Below are 20099 nucleotides of genomic sequence, written 5' to 3' on the forward strand. Positions count from 1 at the left end.
TATATACTCGGTTCAGTTCAGTTCAGTTGCTCAGTCGTGTACAACTCTTTGCAACCACATGAATCGCAGCACGCCAGGCCTCCCTGTCCATCACCATCTCCAAGAGTTCACCCAACTCACGTCCATTGAGTCAGTGATGCCATCCAGCCATCTCATCCTCTGTCGTCCCCTTCTCCTCCTGCCCCAATCCCTCCCAGCATCAGAGTCTTTTCCAATGAGTCAACTCTTCGCATGAGGTGGCCAAAGTACTGGAATTTCAGCTTTAGCATCATTCCTTCCAAAGAAATCCCTGGGCTGATCTCCTTCAGAATGGACTGGTTGGATCTCCTTGCAGTCCAAGGAGTCTCAAGAGTCTTCTCCAACACCACAGTTCAAAAGCATCAATTCTTTGGCGCTCAGCTTTCTTCACAGTCTAACACTTACATCCATACACGGCCACTGGAAAAACCATAGCCTTGACTAGACAGACCTTTGTAGGCAATGTAATGTCTCTGCTTTTCAATATGGTATTTAGGTTGGTCATAACTTTTCTTCCAAGGAGTAAGCGTCTTTTAATTTCATGGCTGCAATCACCATCTGCAGTGATTTTGGAGCCCCCAAAAATAAAGTCAGGCACTGTTTCCACTGTTTCCCCATCTATTGCCCATGAAGTGATGGGACCAGATGCCATGATCTTAGTTTTCTGAATGTTGAGCTTTAAGCCAACTTTTTCACTCTCCTATTTAACTTTCATCAAGAGGCTTTTAGTTCCTCTTCACTTTCTGCCCTAATGGTGGTGTCATCTGCACATCTAAGGTTATTGATATTTCTCCCGGCAATCTTGATTCCAGCTTGTGCTTCCTCCAGCCCAGCATTTCCCATGATGTACTCTGCATATAAGTTAAATAAGTAGGGTGACAATATACAGCCTTGACATACTCCTTTTCCTATTTGGAACCAGTCTGTTGTTCCATGTCCAGTTCTAACTGTTGCTTCCTGACCTGCATATAGGCTTTTCAAGAGGCAGGTCAGGTGGTCTGGTATTCCCATCTCTTCCAGAATTTTCCACAGTTTATTGTGATCCACACAGTCAAAGGCTTTGGCATAGTCAATAAAGCAGAAATAGATGTTTTCTGGAACTCTCTTGCTTTTTCCATGATCCAGCGGATGTTGGCAATTTGATCTCTGATTCCTCTGCCTTTTCTAAAACCAGCTTGAACATCTGGAAGTTCACGGTTCATGTATTGCTGAAGCCTGGCTTGGAGAATTTTGAGCATTACTTTACTAGCGTGTGAGGTGAGTGCAACTGTGCGGTAGTTTGGGCATTCTTTATACTAAGTATTATTAATTATAGTAACTGGGCTGTGTGTTAGATCTGTAGAACGTATTCAACTTATAATTGGAATTTTTGTTTTTTGACCAATATCTCCTCATTTTCCCCATCCCAACCACTGGTAACCACTATTCTACTCTCTTGTTTATGTGAGTTCAGCTCTTCTCAACTTAACATACAAGCAATATCATAGTGTTTCTCTGTCTGACTTATTTTACTTACCATTATGCCCTCAAAGTCCACTCAAGTTGTCATAAATGACAGGATTTTTTTAATGGCCGAATAAATTCTATTGTGTATGTACACAACATCTTCTTTACCCATTCAACTATTAATGAACATTTACATTGTTTCTATATCTTGGGTATTGTGAACAATGCTGCAACGAATGCTTAAGAGTACAATATACCTCTTTGAGATTTTATTTTCATTTCCTTTAGATTTATACACCCAGATGTGAGAATGGATCTTATGGTAATGCCATTTTTAACTTTTTGAGAAACCTCCTTCCTGTTTTCCACAGTGGCTGTACCAGTTTACATTCCCAACAATACACATCCCCTTTTCTCCACATTCTCACCAGTATTCTCTCATTATTTCTTGTCTTTTGTGATGATAACCATTCTAATAGCTGTGAGGTGACATCTCATTGTGGTTTTGATTAACATTTCCTTGATGATTAATGATGTTGAGCATCTTTTCATGTACCTATTAGCCATTTGTATATCTTCTTTGGAAAAATATCTATTCAGTTCCCCTGCCCACTCCTTTGTCAGATTGTTTTTTTGCTATTGATTTTCATGAGTTCTTTATATACTTTGTATATGCTATGCTATGCTATGCTTCGTTGCTCATTCATGTCTGAATCTTTGTAACCCCATGGGCTGTAGCCCAGCAGGCTCCTTTGTCCATGGGGATTCTCCAGGCAAGAATACTGAGGGGGTTGCCATGTCCTCCTCAGGGGATCATCCCAACCCAGGGATCAAACCCAGGTCTCCCGCACTGCAGCCAGATTCTTTACTGTTTGAGACAGGGAAACCCCATACTTTGGATATCAACCCCTTATCACATACAATTTACAAATATTTTCTCCCAATCCAAAGGTTCCTTTTTGTTTTTTTGATGGTTTCTTTGCTGTGTAGAAGGTTTGAGTTTGGTGGAGTCCTGCTTGCTGATATTTGCATTTATTGCCTTTGCTTTTGGTGTCAAATCTTAAAAATCATTGTCGTGACCAAAGTCAAGGAATTTTTCTCCCTGTGATTTCCTCTAGGAGTTTCATGGTTTCACATTTTACATTCAAGTCTTTAACCCATTTTGAGTTGAGTTTTCTATATGAGGTAGGACAGGGGTCCAGTTATTATTTTGCTTGTTGCTGTCCAGTTTTCCCAACGCCATTTATTGAAAAGACTACCTTTTCTTCCATTGCTTGTTCTTGGCCCCTTCATCATAAATTAATCTGATCTTTGTCATTTCTTCCTTTTGCTAACTTGGGGCCTAGTTTGTTCATCTTTTAAGTTTTTAAGTTTTGCCAAACCTTATGAAATTTAAAGGCAGTTTCCTTTCTCCAAAGAGAGATGTTGTTATTTACCTATTAAGTGTATTAAGGGTAAAAAATAGAGTAAATGTCCACAGTAATTGGGAAGAAGGAAGGAAGGAACAAGGGAAGGAGGCAAGGAAGAAGCAAGAGAAAAAAAGAGAAAAGGCAGGAATGGAAATGGAAGAAACAAGCTATCAAGTGATTGTCAAGGTTTGGATAGCAGCTAGAGGTCCAAGGGTAAAATGCAGCACCATCCAACATCCTGGAAAAGATAAGAAGTGTAGGTTGATTCAGCTCTGTCTTCCTATGTCCAAAGAGCTTCCCTGGTGGCCCAGACTGTAAAGCGTCTGCCTGCAATGTGGGAGACTCGGGTTTGATCCCTGGGTAGGGAAGATCCTGTGGAGAAGGAAATGGCAACCCACTCCAGTACTCTTGCCTGGAAAATTCCACTGACTGAGGAGCCTGATAAGCTATAGTCCATGGGGTCACAAAGAGTCGGACACGACTAAGTGACTTCACATTCACTTTTCACTTTCCTAAGTCCACAATGAAAACTAAGATTAGATTAAATTGTCTTTGATAAAAAAATAAAATGAAAAAGACTCAGTTATAATGGGGCCTTAGAAGCTCTTCAGATAATACTCAGAGTGATGCTTCTCTCTTCTTAAATAGTATTATAGAGCATTAGGAAAGCAAGAATTTTCTTTTCCCTGTAAACCCTTTCTCTATTGTCTAACCCTCTTCTCAACTTTCTGCTTTTGGCAAAAAAAAAAAAAAAAGAGTTATTGGTTGGATAGAGAAGAGCCTCCTAGATTACCCATACCAAATGAAGAAAAAATCACAATAGGAATGGTAAAGAAAGTTTCACACCGTTTTCCAGACTCCATGACAGATAGCCTTTGATAGATAATTATAGGCACATTTCTTTCTGGAAACAATTTACCTAACCTTGTAGATGGTTCAAATGAGAAGCTACCATTTTTGCAGTTATTTTTCTGATATTTTTAACTTTTTATACACACACACAGAAAAATTGAAAAGTATTCAATAATCCATAACACAACTACACATGAAAAAAAACTCATTAGGCTGAGGGGACTGTGCCATCCTAGTGAGAGGTTATGTTAATGCAAGGAAAATATGTCGGAGGAAACATACAGCATCATAAATATCATGCCTCTGTACAAATACAAACCAGCTAAGTAGTGGCAAATTCAATGAAATCATAAAAATTAAACCAGGATAAGACCTTGGAAAACAATGTATCCAACTTCGTATTTAATGAAGAATAAACTAATATTTAAACCTGTATAAATGGATGACAAAGGTCAAACTAAAATGACAAGTGATTAACCCATGCTACAAACTTTTGGAAAGTATTAATATATGACTGTCTTTTGACTAAGTTTATCATTATGATCATCAGATATGCAAGCAAATTTATATGTAGATAGTTCAAGTTAATCCAAAAACCAGTTGGACAGATTTTCATTGACTACCTTGATTTGCCCAATGGCTGACAAGATTATGACTTTTAAAATTTTCCATATTAAATGGGTGTTCTTGGCTTTCGCTGTGCATGAATTATTATGCATATGAAATTATGGAAGCTTCTACATATACTGGCCTATAAAATTCGAATATGCATAAGGCAGACATTCAACAGGGAAGGAAGTCTAGCAGAGCTATGCTGCAGCTGGTGAATGCCATAGATAAGACTATTTGCCTTCAAGTTAATTGCAAATAACTTTTATCTGAAATGGAAAAGTGTTGCAGTTTTACATTTACTTAAAATCAGCTGAAATTGTATATGTGGTTGCCACGGACTAGGAAAAAAAGTTAGTATTTTCATTCAAATGATGTGTGCTAGCCATCTGAAATGGCTGATCACAGATATTGTCCTATGATGCCAGCTTTACTAACTGTGTATCAAATGTTTTCTTAATTACATGCTATTATATGAAGGATGACACAATAAATATCATGGCCATGTTTTTACTTAATTAGTAATATTCAATTTACTGGAAACTAGTGTTGTTTTTCGGAGAAGGCAATGGCACCCCACTCCAGTACTCTTGCCTGGAAAATCCCATGGACAGAGAAGCCTGGTAGGCTGCAGTCCATGGGGTGCTAAGAGTCGGACATGACTGAGCGACTTCACTTTCACTTTTCACTTTCATGCATTGGAGAAGGAAATGGCAACTCACTCCAGTGTTCTTGCCTGGAGAATCCCAGGGATGGGGGAGCCTGGTGGGCTGCCATCTATGGGGTCGCACAGAGTTGGCCACGACTGAATCGACTTAGCAGCAGCAGTGTTGTTTTTGGCTCTTTGTAAGGGTATTTCTGAATGTTTTATTCAGAAAGTTGGCTGAAGTTTATTTTATTCAAATGTCAAAGAAAGACTGATGTATTTTATTCTAATGAAATAAAGCTATTTTTTGTGAAGTTATAATCATGTTTTCTAAAGTTTTAACATCAAATACTTTTATATTATCATATGTGATAGTCGTTCAGATGTTTCTGACTCTTTGCGACTGCATGGAGTATTCAGTCCATGGAATTCTCTAGGCCAGAATACTGGAGTGGGTAGCCTTTCCCTTTTCCAGGGGATCCTCCCAACCAAGGGATCGAACCCAGGTCTCCTGCATTGCGGGTGGATTCTTTACCAGCTGAGCCCCAAGAGAAGCTCTAATATTATCATATATGCTATTCTAAAATTTAATAATTAGTGTCTTAAACAATAGTAATATACTTATTTTAATTATTTTTCTGTTTCAAAGATCAGTTAAATATTCATTTTGAATGAGAAGACAGGAAGGTATGCTCTATACTCAGCTGCCTTCACTGTACAAAGAGAAAAATACGTGGTGATTGCATCTAGTAGAGGAAGGCGCAGCACAGAGATGCATTGAGTAGACCTGGATGGTTGTTAGCAGGGAGAGAACAGAGAGCACGCATTAGGAGAGGAAAATGAGAGAATACAATGGAGAAAGGAAGAAGCAAAGTAAATGCAGAGAGTGGCACAAACAAAGCAAACAGGGCTAGCTCTTTAAAATCAAGGGTCAGTTTTATGACAAAGGAAAACAAATTTCAGTTCTCAGCATTGCGTGCTGGGAAGAATAGGGAGATAAGGAATGACAAGTGTTCTGGAACTAGCCAGAGCAAGGGGGCAGAGTAGGAAGGTCTTGAGCTCACCACCTCCTGCAGACACACCAAAGCTACAACGACACACAGGGCAACTGTCTCTGAGAGTAACTGAACACTGGCAGACAGATATTCTACAACCAAAGACACAAATAAAAGACCAATCTGAGATGCATAAGAGGGGCAGAGACGTGGTCTAGTCTGAACCCACACCTCCAATGTGGCAACTCACAAGTGGGAGAGCTATCCCAACTGTGGATGTCTCCCCAAGAAACGGGTACTGTGAGCCCCACATCAGGTCCCCAGCCTGGGAAACCTAGCAGGGCTTCTGCCCAGGACTGAAACATGGCTCTTGAAGGACTCGTACACAAACTCACTCATCCCCAGGGACAGATCAGAGGCAAAAGCTTATACAGTGCCTGGGCCATATGAGAAGGACTGATGGACTAATTTCAGGGCTCGTGCAGAGGGACAGGGATCTGGTGGAAGTTTCTCTGAGGATGGGAGCAATGGTGTCACCACTTTCTTTTACTCTCCTTCCACATAGCTAGCTGGTGTGGGCTGATACCATTTCTTTCATTCTCCCTCACCTTAGCTAACACAAAGCAACCCATTCCACCTATCCCCTGAGGACCCACCCTGCACAACTTGCCCACTACAGCTGGCCCCTCCAAAGTAGCTCCCACCTGCCACATCTGGCAGGCCACCCCAGCTAACACTAATATCTCCCCAAGGTGACTCTTACTCTGGGGGGCCAGCCCTCCCCACTAGGGCCATTGCAGCAGTCACAGTTGAGCCATGTCTAGCTAGTCAGTGATGCTTACTAGGATTCTGGCAGCTACTGTGACTGATCCTCGCAGCCAGCAAGCCTGGGAATCGACTCTGCCTGCCTATGTACCTGCAGTAATCATGGCCCAACCACAGTTAGAAGATGCATGCAGCCCCCACAGGAAATACTCCTGGAGCATCTAGCTCTGGTGACCAGGGGACATTGTGCCACTGGACTCCAAGGGACAATTTCTTTTTAAGGCCATTCTTTCAAGACTGGGGATGTAACTGATAAACCTAGACATAAAAACAAACACAGAGAGTTAGGTAAAATGAGAAGACAAGTGAACACCTTTCAAATGAAAGAATAAGACAAAACTTAGGAAAATAACTAAATGAAATAGAGAAGCAACTTACCAAATGAAGGGTTTAAAGTAACAGTCATAAAGATATTCAACAAACTCAGGAGAATACTGCATGAACTCAGTCAGAATGTCAAAAAAAAAAGGATGTAAGATATACAAAAAAAATCAGTCAAAGCTGAAGAATATGGTAAGTAAAATGAAAAATGCCTTAGAGGGAATCAATAGACTACAGATGTGGAAAAATGAATCAGTGATCCAAAAGATAGAGTAGTAAAGATCATCCAATCATAAGAGAAAAGAGGAAAAAGAATTTTTAGAAATCAGACTAGTTTAAGAGACTTCTGGAACAACAAGTAAACTATCATTCATATTAATGGATCACAGAGGGAGGAGAATGGGAAAAAGGTAAAGGAAAACTATTTGTAAAAAGAGTGGCTGAAAACTTCGCTAATCTGATGAAGGAAATAGATATCCAAGTTTAAGATTCAGAATCCCAAATAAAATGAATCAAAAGCGACCCACTCCAAGACATATTACAATTAAAATGTCAAAAGTAAGAGACAACCTTAAAAGGTAACAAAACCTTAAAAGCAGCAAGATAAAAATAACTAGTTACAGATAGAAGAGCACCTCTAAGACTAGTTGTAGTGTTAGTTGCTCAGTTGTGTTTGATTCTTTGTGATCCCATGGACTGTAGCCCACCAGGCTCCTCCATCCATGGGATTCTCCAGGTAAGAATACTGGAGTAGGTTGCCGTTCCCTTTCCAGAGGATCTTCCTGACCCAGGGATCAAACCCGGGTCTCCTGCATTGCAGATGGACTCTTTACCATCTGAGCTACAGTAGAAATGTTACAGGCCAAAAGGCATATATTTATCCCTTGCTATATTTAAAATGTGGAACATTTTAAATGATATATTTAATATATATTTAAAATGTGGAACATTTCTCAGCCATAAAAAATGAAATCTTGCCATTTTCAACAACATGGATGGACCTATAGGGCATTATGCTAAGTGAAATAAGTCAGATAGAGAAATACAAACATTGTATGATTTCACTTATCTGTGGAATCCAAAAAACAGAGCAAATGAATAAACAAAACAAAACAGAAACAGACTCATAGATACAGAGAACAAATTGGTGGTCAACAAAGAGGAGGGAAATAGGGGTTTCACAAAATAGGGAAAGGGATTAAAAGGTTGAAACTTCCCATTAACGAGTAAACATGTCCAACTCTTTGTGACCCCATAGACTACATACAGCACACCAGGCTCCCCTGTAGTGATCAATTCGTAATGATACAAATGTCAAATCATATGTTGTATACCTGAACCTAATATAGTAATGCAGGTCTATTACACTTCAATTAAAAATAAAAATAGAATAGAATAAAAAATACTGAAGAAACAAACAGTCCTAGAAGAGATACACTGTCTCTGGTTGTAATTTTACTCATATTTTTGAAATTCTTGGACTAATTTCCAATTCTTCAGACTCTATTCATCATTGCATTATAGTCACTTGTGAAATGACTGACAAAGAGCTGGTCCTCAATAAATATTTTATGGATAAATGAGTAAGTGCAAGTGAGAGTGTTAATCACAAAGGTAAAGGATTACTTTGTTACACAAAATGCGGTCCTGTGACCAACAGCAACTTTGTTATACTTGGTAGAAAGTTATGATATCAGACCCTAGACAAACTGACAGAATTAAAATCTATTTTTAGCTAGGTCTCATATCTAGTTAGAGTGAACAAATCTCTAACTAAATGATTTCTATGCATTTTTAATTGAGCTAAAATTGGTATTTAAATAACATTATATTAGTTGCAGGTCTTCAACATGATAATTCAATCTTTGGACACACTACAAAGTCATCACCATAATAAATCTTAGTTACATTTTAAAGTTTCAGATGCACTGGGCTAGATTTTATATATCATCCAGATTTAGATAGGCAGATTTTAAAGAGTTCATCAAAAATAACAAGCATAAGTTTATGACATGAACCTCTAAGAGGGTTTAAAGCAACAAATGAAAGTTGGGGAGCTCTAAGAAGTGAAAATTTAATTGTACAAATAATCCTGATGATAAATGAGTGTGTGCTATGTAACAAAAAGCAAAAGCAATACTAAAATGATGTTTGACAAGGAGTTCTCTGGAGTCGAGGTTCTTAAAACAAGTATAATGCCTAATATTTAATAGGGAATTTTTATATACCAGATGTTTTCTATATATCATATACTAGGGTCTTTATATAAATTATTTCTCCTTTATATAATAATTAATATAATTCATGTAATACTTGCATTTCAAAAAAGCTGTTAAAAAAACTATAACTAGGGTATGAGAAACTGTGACTAAGGTTAAACTACAAAACTAGGGTGAGTGAAAGAGCAAAGAAACAGGGAAAGGGTAGAAAGGAGAGACGAGTCCTAGGGAGAGGGCTGAACAACGAAGTACGGGCTGGAATTGGAGTTGGTAGGCTGATCCTAGAGATTTACAAGAACAAAAACTCAGGCTTTGAAGTGTATGCTATACAACACCACATAACTACTCTTAATAATATGTTTGGTTTTTAAATTAAAACATAGAGAAAACTTTATAATTAAAAAATATTGAGAAACTGTTTTACCTTTGAAAATTGAAAACTTTATGGGTGAGCCCTATTTCAAAAAAACTACTCATCCAATGTACTTAGTAGGACTCCTCTTATACAATAACAGGCTTAATTAATTAAGCTCTGTTTTAGGCTCTCATTTTCAACTTTGGACTATGACTATGATGACACTTTAAATCATTACATAACTGGCATAGAGCTTTGGACAAATTATATTAAAATCCTGTGGGGACTGCCCTTAATAAGCAATAATTTATCAAAAGCTTTACTAAGCTGTTAGTCTAGTTCCACATTCATAAGAAGAAACAAAAGTATAAAGATGTAATAAACATATCATTTTAAAAATAATCACAATTTTTCCTCCATCAAGGACACAAATTAATCAATCTTAAATATTAATGTTTTGAGATAATTTTATTCCATTATAACACTTGGGAGTCTACTTTTTGTCCTAGTAAATTTCCATTAATAACAGTAAAGCCTGTTTGATATATATTATTAAACACTGGCAAAGATTCAAGCGTAGCATTTATGTTGATTTTTTTTCAAAGGCATCCTTATTTTCATTGACATTGTTTCTATAACTACAACTCTGTAGAAATAACCACAGGACATAGGGCAAGAAACAGACTGTTTAAGTACATACTGATTTTTTGGATGTTCCCATTTTATATTCCAATTGGTTGAGTACTCACTGGTACTAAGGCATGCAAGACACCCTATCTGGATATTCAGAAGCTGTTTAGTTGCAAATTACATTTGTATGAGATAGCTTTAAAATTTAGCTTGTATGTGTTGACAAGATTTTGATCAAATGATTTGCAACCTTGACAATACTTCATTGTGTCAAAACCTAATTATTTTGTTCTGATTTCCTTGGTTTCTTCACATAAGTTTGATTACATATTGTGTAATTGTTTACCCTCTCAATAGAAGTTCATATAATATGTGTCCCAGTATATTCAGGGTAACTATTGGAGAAAGAAACATTTGGCATTATTTACATATGTAATTTTAGAAAGATGAAATTAGAAAAAAAAGTTAGATACCTTCTTTAAGTTACCAAACTAGTTAATGGCTAGGTGAAATTCAGACTCAAATTAGTTCAATTCTAATGCAAGTCTCCCTCATGATCTTTATGGCTAGTTTACTCATGAATGCAGAGAGAAAACTGCGATAACTGCAATTTTCCTGTTGCCTTACCAAATACAGAAAAAAGGAGAATTTGTTAAATGGTATTGAAAATATTAAAACTTATATAAACAATGGTTGTAGGTAAAACACAATTATAACAAAACATCATCAAAGGTATTAAGTAATATGAATTTATTGACATTATTTCTTGAGATAACGCAAGTTTTTAGCTAGAGTTTGATTATACAGTAGTTTAATGTTGTTCATATCTGTTTATATGAATTTGATCATCAGGGTTTTTTCCTTTCATCATAATAGGCTTACTAACTATCCATTGTTACAATCACATATTCTTCAACATTTTTGCCCAGCTATATTACACAGTATAGTGTGCAAAACACCTTGCTGCCATTCTTTCAGTTGTGAGAACAAAGAACAATGTGGCAACAGATAAGAATATCATTTAAGTGTTTGTGTGTATTTTGCTCACTACTCCTCAATCCAGTTTTAGAGATTAACTAACTGTGGCCCAATTCACGATTTCATAGTGACAGACCTGGAAGTTTGTAGTTAAGTGAAGTATCCACTTCATCATTTTGCCAATGTTTGAAAATAGTTCAATGATGTAGTTTGAAAATAATTCAGTGATGTAGTCTGAAAATAATTCAATCATTGAATTCAATGATTCAATAATTCAATGAGGTATCCACTTCTTCATTTTGCCCCTGGAAGTTTGTAGTTAAGATGAAGTATCCACTTCATTATTTTGCTCATGTTTGAAAATAATTCGTGGATTTAGCTAGCTAGAATGGGAATTTTAATGATTTATATAAAAGAACCGATCTAAATTATGAAACCAATTTTCCCATTTATAGTTTAGTTATGACAGTATTCTCTAGAGATTAGTTTAGGCATATCTTATACCTACAAGAAAATAATCATTATTTTGTAACAGGGGTTATCTCATGTATTATGGAATTATCAAATTATATTTATTCAATCTCTTCATACCTTTGTATTTGACTTTCTTCCAAAAGAACTGAGCAATCATCTGATGAATTTAATGAGTGAATGAAGTCAATCTGAATTATTACAAAAAAATAAAATGCTTTCCCATAAACTTAGGGAGAGGTTGCTTATTTTATTGATTTACTTTGCATTATGAATTTTCATTTTACTCTGCAGTCTTTTTTCCAAAAGAAAAAAAAAAGCTACTTAAAATAATGCTTTAAAAAGTGACCTTTTAATGTCATAGAATGAGTCAGTGGATCTTACTTGTGAGGTTTATGAGGTCAAGTTAATCTGTAGTTAGCCAAATAATTCAAGGAAAACATAGCCATTAAGTCAAGGTTACATTATTTAGGTCTGCACTACTTGTGTCCTTCTACACTATTTACATTCTTTTACAACTTCCCAGCTTTTTCATTCATTTTTGCACCTTATGGCTGAGTTTTATAATTGTCTTAGTGCAGTCAGCTTAATTGAAAGAAACAAGAGAACATCAACTTAGTCGTCACCAGGATAGATATTATTATCAAAATAGTGCCATTTAATGAAAACTTTCTGGCCAAAGATCAAGCAATAGATTATTAGTGTCTTATCTATTAATATATGTCATATCCCTACATATTTAAGATTAAAAATAAACAAGACCTTTAAGCACTGACACTTTCTGGATCTTTCAACTAAGCTTTTGAAAGAATTTGTGATGACTTAATTCACACAAAAGACTTAAAAACTGTAAACTTAAAAACTGAGGTTCTAGTCTTTTTCTCTCTGAGAATCAGGCTTTTAAAATGTAATAAGATATATAAAGAAGCATCCTAATTACTCATCCTCTACTTACTCAGAGTAACCCTGGTTGAATGCTGTGACTGTGTCTTTACTGGATTAAGAATCTGTGTACTGAATAGCAAATGGAGTATCTCTACAGCACAATGTCATGTTGCAGCTTGTAAGGTGCATTTTCATCACTGATACCTAAGCAAATTTGCTTGCTGAAGTAGCAATAGTAGAAGCACCTGACATCCTCTTCACATCACAGGTGACACTTTTCATACACCTTCACTAAATATATTCTACTCCCCCAAATGTATTACAGAATTATTAGCTCCAATTCAGTTCAGTTCAGTCACTCAGTTGTGTCCAACTCTTTGTGACCCCATGGACTGCAGCACACCAGGCTTCCCTGTCCATGAACCACTCCTGGAGCCTACTCAAACTCATGTCCATCGCGTCAGTGATGCCATCCAACCATCTCATCCTCTGTCGTCCCATTCTCCTCCCGCCTTCAATCTTTCCCAGCACAAGTTCTAACATGGCACCTGGAAACATCCCTCAGTGCAGCAGTTAGATACACTCCTAATCTGTTGGTTGAGGTGGTATAAACTTGGACTCTCCCCATGGCTGTCATCTACAAATATTTGTTACAAATTACTCTGGCAACAGGTATAAAATTGGGGTAGTCAATGTTGTATCTCCTATGGAAATTACTGTGGTTGGTTCATTAGGAAGGTCATAAATCTCGATTTCCTCTTGGATTATTTTCACTATGCTTTCCTAAATGAGTAGCCATAACCACATAGTCGGAGAGCTGTAAGATAAGGGTGGGAATCATGCAAATCATGGCACAGGGAATTGAGGTTTAAGAATTAAATGGGCATTTAAGGTTAATGAGGTTTAAGAATTTACATGAAATAAATGTTAATGATAACCCAAAGTCATTACCCGTAATAGTTCAGCTAACAGTTCTTGAGTACTAAATGCCAAGCATTATTTTTAGTGTTTTATATACAGGATCTCATTTAAATATATGATGTCAGAGAACAAGCATGAGCTCACCAACAGAAGAAAGATTGGCTGGAAAATACACGTTTAGTCTATAAGAAACATTTACAGAAGATCATCTTTGGATGATAGAAAATTTTGTGAGGTGAGAGAGCAGAAAGAAGCTTTCAATGACTGGAGTTCCTTTCTGGAAAAAAAGGACCTAAGACAGTGGATTCAGGGTAAACTCAGTCCTGGGTGGATCCACTTGTGCTCTGTACAAAATATCTGTCCCACTGTATCGGCATTAGAGACCTGGTCTAATGCTGGAAAACTGCCACCTCCTGATACGGAACCAAACTTGGTTCCATCACATACATGCAGTTAAGCCAATCTACTACACTGGGTTGTGATGAGGGAACGTGTAGCATTTCTTTTGGGGCACCAAGTATAGAGTCCAGGCAGCTAATGCTCAAGAGACCTGAATTCCTAGTTGGCTTTCAGGGAAATACTTTTCACTTTTTTTTGCCCCACTGCATGACTTGCCAGATCTTAGTTCCCTTACCAGGGATTGAACCCCAGACCACTGCAATGAAAGTTCCAAGTCCTAACCACTGGCCCACTAGCAAAGTCCCAAGAAAAGGATTTTAAAGACAAGGTGAAGACAGGGGCTGTGGAGTGTATGATCAGCTTGTGGACAGGTAATGAGTCAACATCATCAACCTGGTCTCAACTCATTCAAGGCCTACCTGCTTATGGGCAGCATACAAGTAACTTCTTTCACTTGGTAGAGGTTTCAGTCTCTGCCAAACAGCTCAAAGGATATGGCTCAGAATATTATCCATGGCCCTTGAGGAGGAACTAAAGGTCCCTGACTTTGTTTAATAGCTGAACTATTATTATTCTGTCTTGCTTAACAGTTTTCCTTTCCTTCTCCATTTTCTCCTGCTCCAATTAAATTTATTCTTTGGAACTTGAGGAAGGCCTAGGAGGCTAAAATTTTTCTATAGACAAGAGGCAAGCGGAGGGAAGGTCGCATAGGGTCCTGCTCTGTTACATTACCAAGAAGCACTAAAGCTTCCCTGCTTGCTAAATTGCTCAGTCATGTCCCACTCTTTGCAACCCCATGGACTATAGCCCATCAGGCTCCTCTGTCCACGGGATTTTCCAGGCAAAGATATTGGAGTGCGTTGCCATTTCCTCCGCCAGGGGATCTTTCCAGCCCAGGATCAAAGTCAACACAGGTCTTTGGAGTTCTGATAGCCTGCAACTGAAGGGAGTCAGTCTACTGGGCTACAAAGACATTGGATTAAAGAAGAGATTTAAAGCCAGGAACTGGAAAGGCCAACTATTTTCTCAAGGTCAAATCCAGGTCATAAGACTAGAGATGAATTCTAATGCATCTGGAGAGTAAACCACTACAGATAGCATGGAATAAAGCCTTAACTAAACCCTGGTCCCATTACCCTGCCTACCTCCCTTCTCCTCTCCCACCTCAATCTCAATTATATTCAGGAAATGCCTGCTTTGTGAAATTGTGGATAAAGAGATCTGTGGGTCCTCTCGGTGGATGGTTTTCAGTCCCACTTCAGAGGACCGCCCTCTATTACTCCCTCTTCGCTTTCCGTAACTGACCTCAGCTCCTTCCTAGCCACCCAACAGGATAAAAAGAACCACTGGGAAGGAGAAGCAAAAAAAAAAAAAAAAAAGGGGGGGGGGGGGACTAAAGTCGTTACATTTTAGATGGTTTCAGAAAGGTTATTCACGTCATTTCCAGATTCCATGAACAGATGATCTGCAAGGGTATCACTCAAGTTAAAGAGACGAGACTTTTTTCCTCCCCCGCCCTTCTCCACGCATCAGTGGAAAGGGAGGGAGGAAAAGGAAGAGAGAAGAGAGAGGAGGCGGAAAAGTGAAAGAAGATAGATGGAAAAGGGGTGTGGAAGGAAGGAAGGGATGAGGGCAACAGGAGAGGAGTATTCCGGGTGGTAGAGAGCCCGGGGCGTCCGCCCACCCGCGCTCGGGACCCGCCCCGGCGCTTAGCCAGAGTCCCGCAGCGCGCAGCCAGCTCAGCGGGCCCGAGAGCAGCCGGGACGCGCCGCCCTCCTCCCGGCGGCCGCCGGCGTCCCGCGCCGCAGCCCTTGCCCTCCCGCGCGTCCTTCCCCCACCCCCACCCGGGGGGTCCGGGATACACCTTTCCTGCTCCGGACTGCTGCGGCGAGCGCTCGGGTGAGTGTGCGGCTCAGCGCTCAGCCCGGGAGAGCGCGCCGTGCCCGCGGCCGGAGCGCAGGTGGGGAAGGGGCGCGGGGGAGCCCCGGGCAGCGGCTGCCCTGGGCGGGAGGGCCGGGAAGCCTTGCGGAGCTGTAGCCGAATTCCTTTCCTTCAGTTCTTCTGGGGCAAAAGCAGCAGCTCTGGAATTTCAGAATCGCCCTTTCGCACTCGGTGTACAACCTCTGCTCCGCCGGGCTGAAGTTGTGGGAAGCAGGGATGGGCCAAGGCGGAGAAGGTGGTCCAGGCTGGGAGGCGGGGGCCCGGCCCCGTCGCTGGGGTGAGGGGTGGCGGTCCGAGCCGGCGACACCCCACCTCGGGGATAGGCTCCCAGCGTTCCTGCGTTGTGGTGGAGAGAGAAGGGGCTCGGGCCAGAATGCAGCCCTGGAAGGACAGGCGGGAGAGTCGCGAATACATCCCTCGGGGGGATCTGGGGAGAACACTGGGGAAAGGAATTAGAGAGATGTGTGGAGCCGGGCGGAAGCGTAGTTGGCTGGGGGTGGGGCGGGGAGCAGCAGTTTTCTACTTGATTTCCCGAGAGTAGGAACCCTCGAGCTAAAAGGGCGGGAGAGAGCTTCCACTTCGGGTTAACGAATGGCTGCTGTGGGTCCTGCGCGTCGAAGGAAGACACCTTCTGATTTAGGAGCAAAGGTGAAACGGAGGTTGGAGTGAGGGTTCATCCTCAAGGCTCCTGCCTCTCCCAAAACTGGGAGAGCCGCATCGTGTGCTCGGAAAGTTAAGGAATAAATGGAGGAGACGGAGACGAGGAGGAAGAATACAACCAGAGATTAGCATTTTGGGTGCCTCAGTGCTGTGTTTGGGTTTTGGGTGATTTCTATTTGCATGCAAGAGGTGGACCCTATAAGGTGAGAACAGAAAATGCGCTTTGGAAGAAACCTTGAGAAGACTTCTTTTGCTGCATGTAAAGTACGGCCCAGGCACCTTGACAGTTGTAATCCAGTGAAGCTGATTTGTTATATGAACATTTCAGATGACGTATAAGCAGGAAGCATCACCCTCCCCGCCCCTCAGTTTTTCTGGAATATCTGTGCTGTTATATCGTTGCAGTTTGGTGTGCTATACCTAAAGCCAGTAAAATGAAGCACATTCAAAATGGTTTTCTCCTGGTTCCATTTACATCCAGATCTTTAAAATTTTGTTTGTTGATCAACAATCGAATGACCCTTAAGTTTGAGTTGCCCACTGTGTTAGATGAGAGAGGTGGACTAGACTCTGAGACTCTGCGCTGGCTTTCACTGAAGCAGTGGGAGTGTCAACAGCCAAAACAAACCTAAGCAAGACTCTGTCTTTCCTCTGGGCTCGAAGATGCTGTTCCTCCTTGTCTTTCCTTTTCTCCTTCAAACACATAGGCGGGTTCAAGTATCATCACTTTGTGTATCTCAGGAAAGTGTCCTTCTTGCTCCCCTCCACCCCTTCTGATCTGTGACAGGGTCTGGCTTGATAAGGAAAGTAGTTATTTGCTGTTTCCAATCCGAAGTTGTGTTCTGTGCTTTGGATAGATAGTTCATTAAACTCAGATGTTTGTAGAACAACTATTATACCTACCTGTACTAGCTTTGCTGCTAGTTTAGTCGCTAAGTCGTGTGCAACTCTTTTTGCTACTCTAGAGAGTGTAGCCCACCAGGCTCCTCTGTCCATGGGATTTCCCAGGCAAGAATACTGGAGCAGGTTGCCATTTCCTTCCCCAGGGGATCTTCCTGACCCAGGGATTGAATCTGTGTCTCCTGCACTGCAGGCAGATTCTTTACAGCTGAGCCACCAGGGGCAGCCCCCTGTATTATTAGCTGAAGAGTTCCCAGATATGAAAAATAACTTATTTATTTATTTCGTCCAAGGGAGTATATTTTCCTATACCTCCTTTGGTCAGTGTGAATCATTTGTCAAGCTTCATCCACTAAGACTTATTACAGAGCTGATGAGCTTAAGGTGAATCAAGGGGTTGTTCTCTCTTAACAATGTATAAAGATCTCTGTTGGAATGAGATTTAAAGAATAATTCAGTTTTTGCTGCTTTACCTCACAGGCAAATTTTATAGATGACTGGGATTAAGCAATAGTAGCACATTTGTAAAGGCAGTGTTTTCATTGTTTTAAATACATAAATATATTACTAAGCTACTTTATAAAGACTTAAAGATGCTGATAAAAATATTGCAACATTCATATTTCTTAAGAAATTAAAAATTTTTTAATTTAAAATTGGGTGCCTGTCTCTTTTCAAAGACTTGTAAATTTATAACTTAATTCTTTATTTTTTTTTACTTTACAGTATTGTATTGGATTTGCCATACATCAACATGCATCCACCACGGGTGTATACGTGTTCCCCATCCTGAACCCCCCTCCCACCTCCCTCCCCATACCATCCCTCTGGGTCATCCTAGTGCACCAGCCCCAAGCTTCCTATATCCTGGATCGAACCTGGACTGGCGATTTGTTTCTTATATGATATTATACATGTTTTAATGCCATTCTCCCAAGTCATCCCCCCCTCCCTCTCCCACAGAGTCCAAAAGACTGTTCTATACATCTGGGTCTCTTTTGCTGTCTCGCATACAGGGTTGTCATTACCATCTTTCTAAATTCCATAATTTTCTTATCTTTTTCTTATCTATTCATTGTGGTCCTTTTGAATTTGATTAACTGTTACTGAAATTATTTCAAAGATTTTTGAAAGGTACTTGCTGGGAAAGATTGAGGGCAGGAGGAGAAGGGGACGACAAAGGATGAGATGGTTGGATGGCATCACCGACTCGATGGACATGAGTTTGAGTAAGCTCTAGGAGTTGGTGATGGACAGGGAAGCCTGGTGTGCTGCAGTCCATAGAGTCGCAAGGAGTCGTACACATCTGAGTGACTGAGGTGAGCTGAGCTTCTGGTATAATAGTAATACACAGCTGATGTAAAACAACATGGACATGATAATATTTGAAAAGCCATGGCAGGATTCTCTTTATTCAATTTTAGTTTAAGAGGTGGGAAGGATGCTGTTTGAGGCAGAGTAAAGGAGATGCAGTGTTACTTCCTGGTTGCTATTAACAGAAAACACTAATAATCCTTAGGTGGTGGAGTCCTGAGAGCCCTAAGGAGGCTTCGGTACTGATCTGATATAGAGCCACAGCTCTGTGCTTGGTATCACAGTCAAGTGAGAAACCTCACTTTCCACTCCCTCAGCCTTAGACAGGTGAGAGATACTAATTTCTTTTCTAAAAGTGAAGTACACTTGAAGTACTGTAGGGAAACTTGAAATTGGCATCTATAACAGAAATTAGTACTTGAACTTGGACAAATATAAAGAGAAACGTTTTAGAGCCCAGGGATGGACATAAATAGGCAAAAATTATATCACTGAGTACATACAAGTATTAAAAAGGAAGGACAGTATTGACCTGATAATTTCTGCCATTCCCTGGTGGTATTTCCTTCTCTCAAAAGTAGTATGTTGTCTGTTAGCCCATGGTATGGGGTATCTGTGTTCTTGTCTGTATAATGGCAAATCATTAAGGAAGTTCTAGTGGGAAACTTTTACCAGGATCCTCTTACTATTGTGTCAAGATATCTCTTGAAAGATAAGAGGGGGAGGTAAGGAGGTTATTAAGAAGCTATTAGAATTTCTTAGCCTATTCTTCAGCCAGAGTGATAGCAATGGAAATGATGAGAAGTGGCAGAATTCTGGATGCATTTGGAGGTAAGGGTGACAAGACTTGATGAAAGATTAGATGTGGTTGCTGACAGAAGGAAAGAAACCAAGGCTCATGTTGAGATTTATGACCAGAGTAAGTGGAAGAATGCATTTGTCACCAGCTGATTTGGGAAGATTAAGGAGAAGCAGTTAAGTTTTTAACAACCTATTGGATATTCTGGGGGCTTCCCCTAAGGGCTCAGACAGTAAAGAATCTACCTGCAATGCAGAAGACCTGGGTTCAATCCCTGGGTAAGGAAGACCCCCTGTATTCACCCACTCCAGTATTCTTGCCTGGAGAATCCCATGGACAAAGGAGTCTGGCATGTTACAGTCTCTGGGGTGGCAAAAACAGTTGGACACGACTGAGAGACGGACACTCACATTTTGATTAGATATTCAGGTGCAGGCATCAGTGTATAGCTGGAATTTAAAACAATGGGACTTTACAAAAATGATTTAAGGAGAGAATGTATTTAA

At 39.9% G+C, this 20099-nt stretch overlaps 1 protein-coding gene across 2 annotated transcripts in view; it reads left to right on the forward strand.

Annotated features, from left to right (window-relative positions):
• Positions 1–15364: 15364 nt before the first annotated feature.
• Positions 15365–20099, forward strand: part of HTR1F (5-hydroxytryptamine receptor 1F) — a 142928-nt gene continuing 138193 nt past the window's right edge. For both annotated transcript variants that reach the window (XM_027552542.1, XM_027552621.1), the window contains exon 1: positions 15365–15878. The gene's annotated coding sequence lies outside the window, so the exon portion shown is untranslated. The remainder of the gene's footprint in view (positions 15879–20099) is intronic.

The sequence above is a fragment of the Bos indicus x Bos taurus genome, chromosome 1, assembly GCF_003369695.1.
Source record: "Bos indicus x Bos taurus breed Angus x Brahman F1 hybrid chromosome 1, Bos_hybrid_MaternalHap_v2.0, whole genome shotgun sequence".
NCBI classification, from domain to species: domain Eukaryota; kingdom Metazoa; phylum Chordata; class Mammalia; order Artiodactyla; family Bovidae; genus Bos; species Bos indicus x Bos taurus.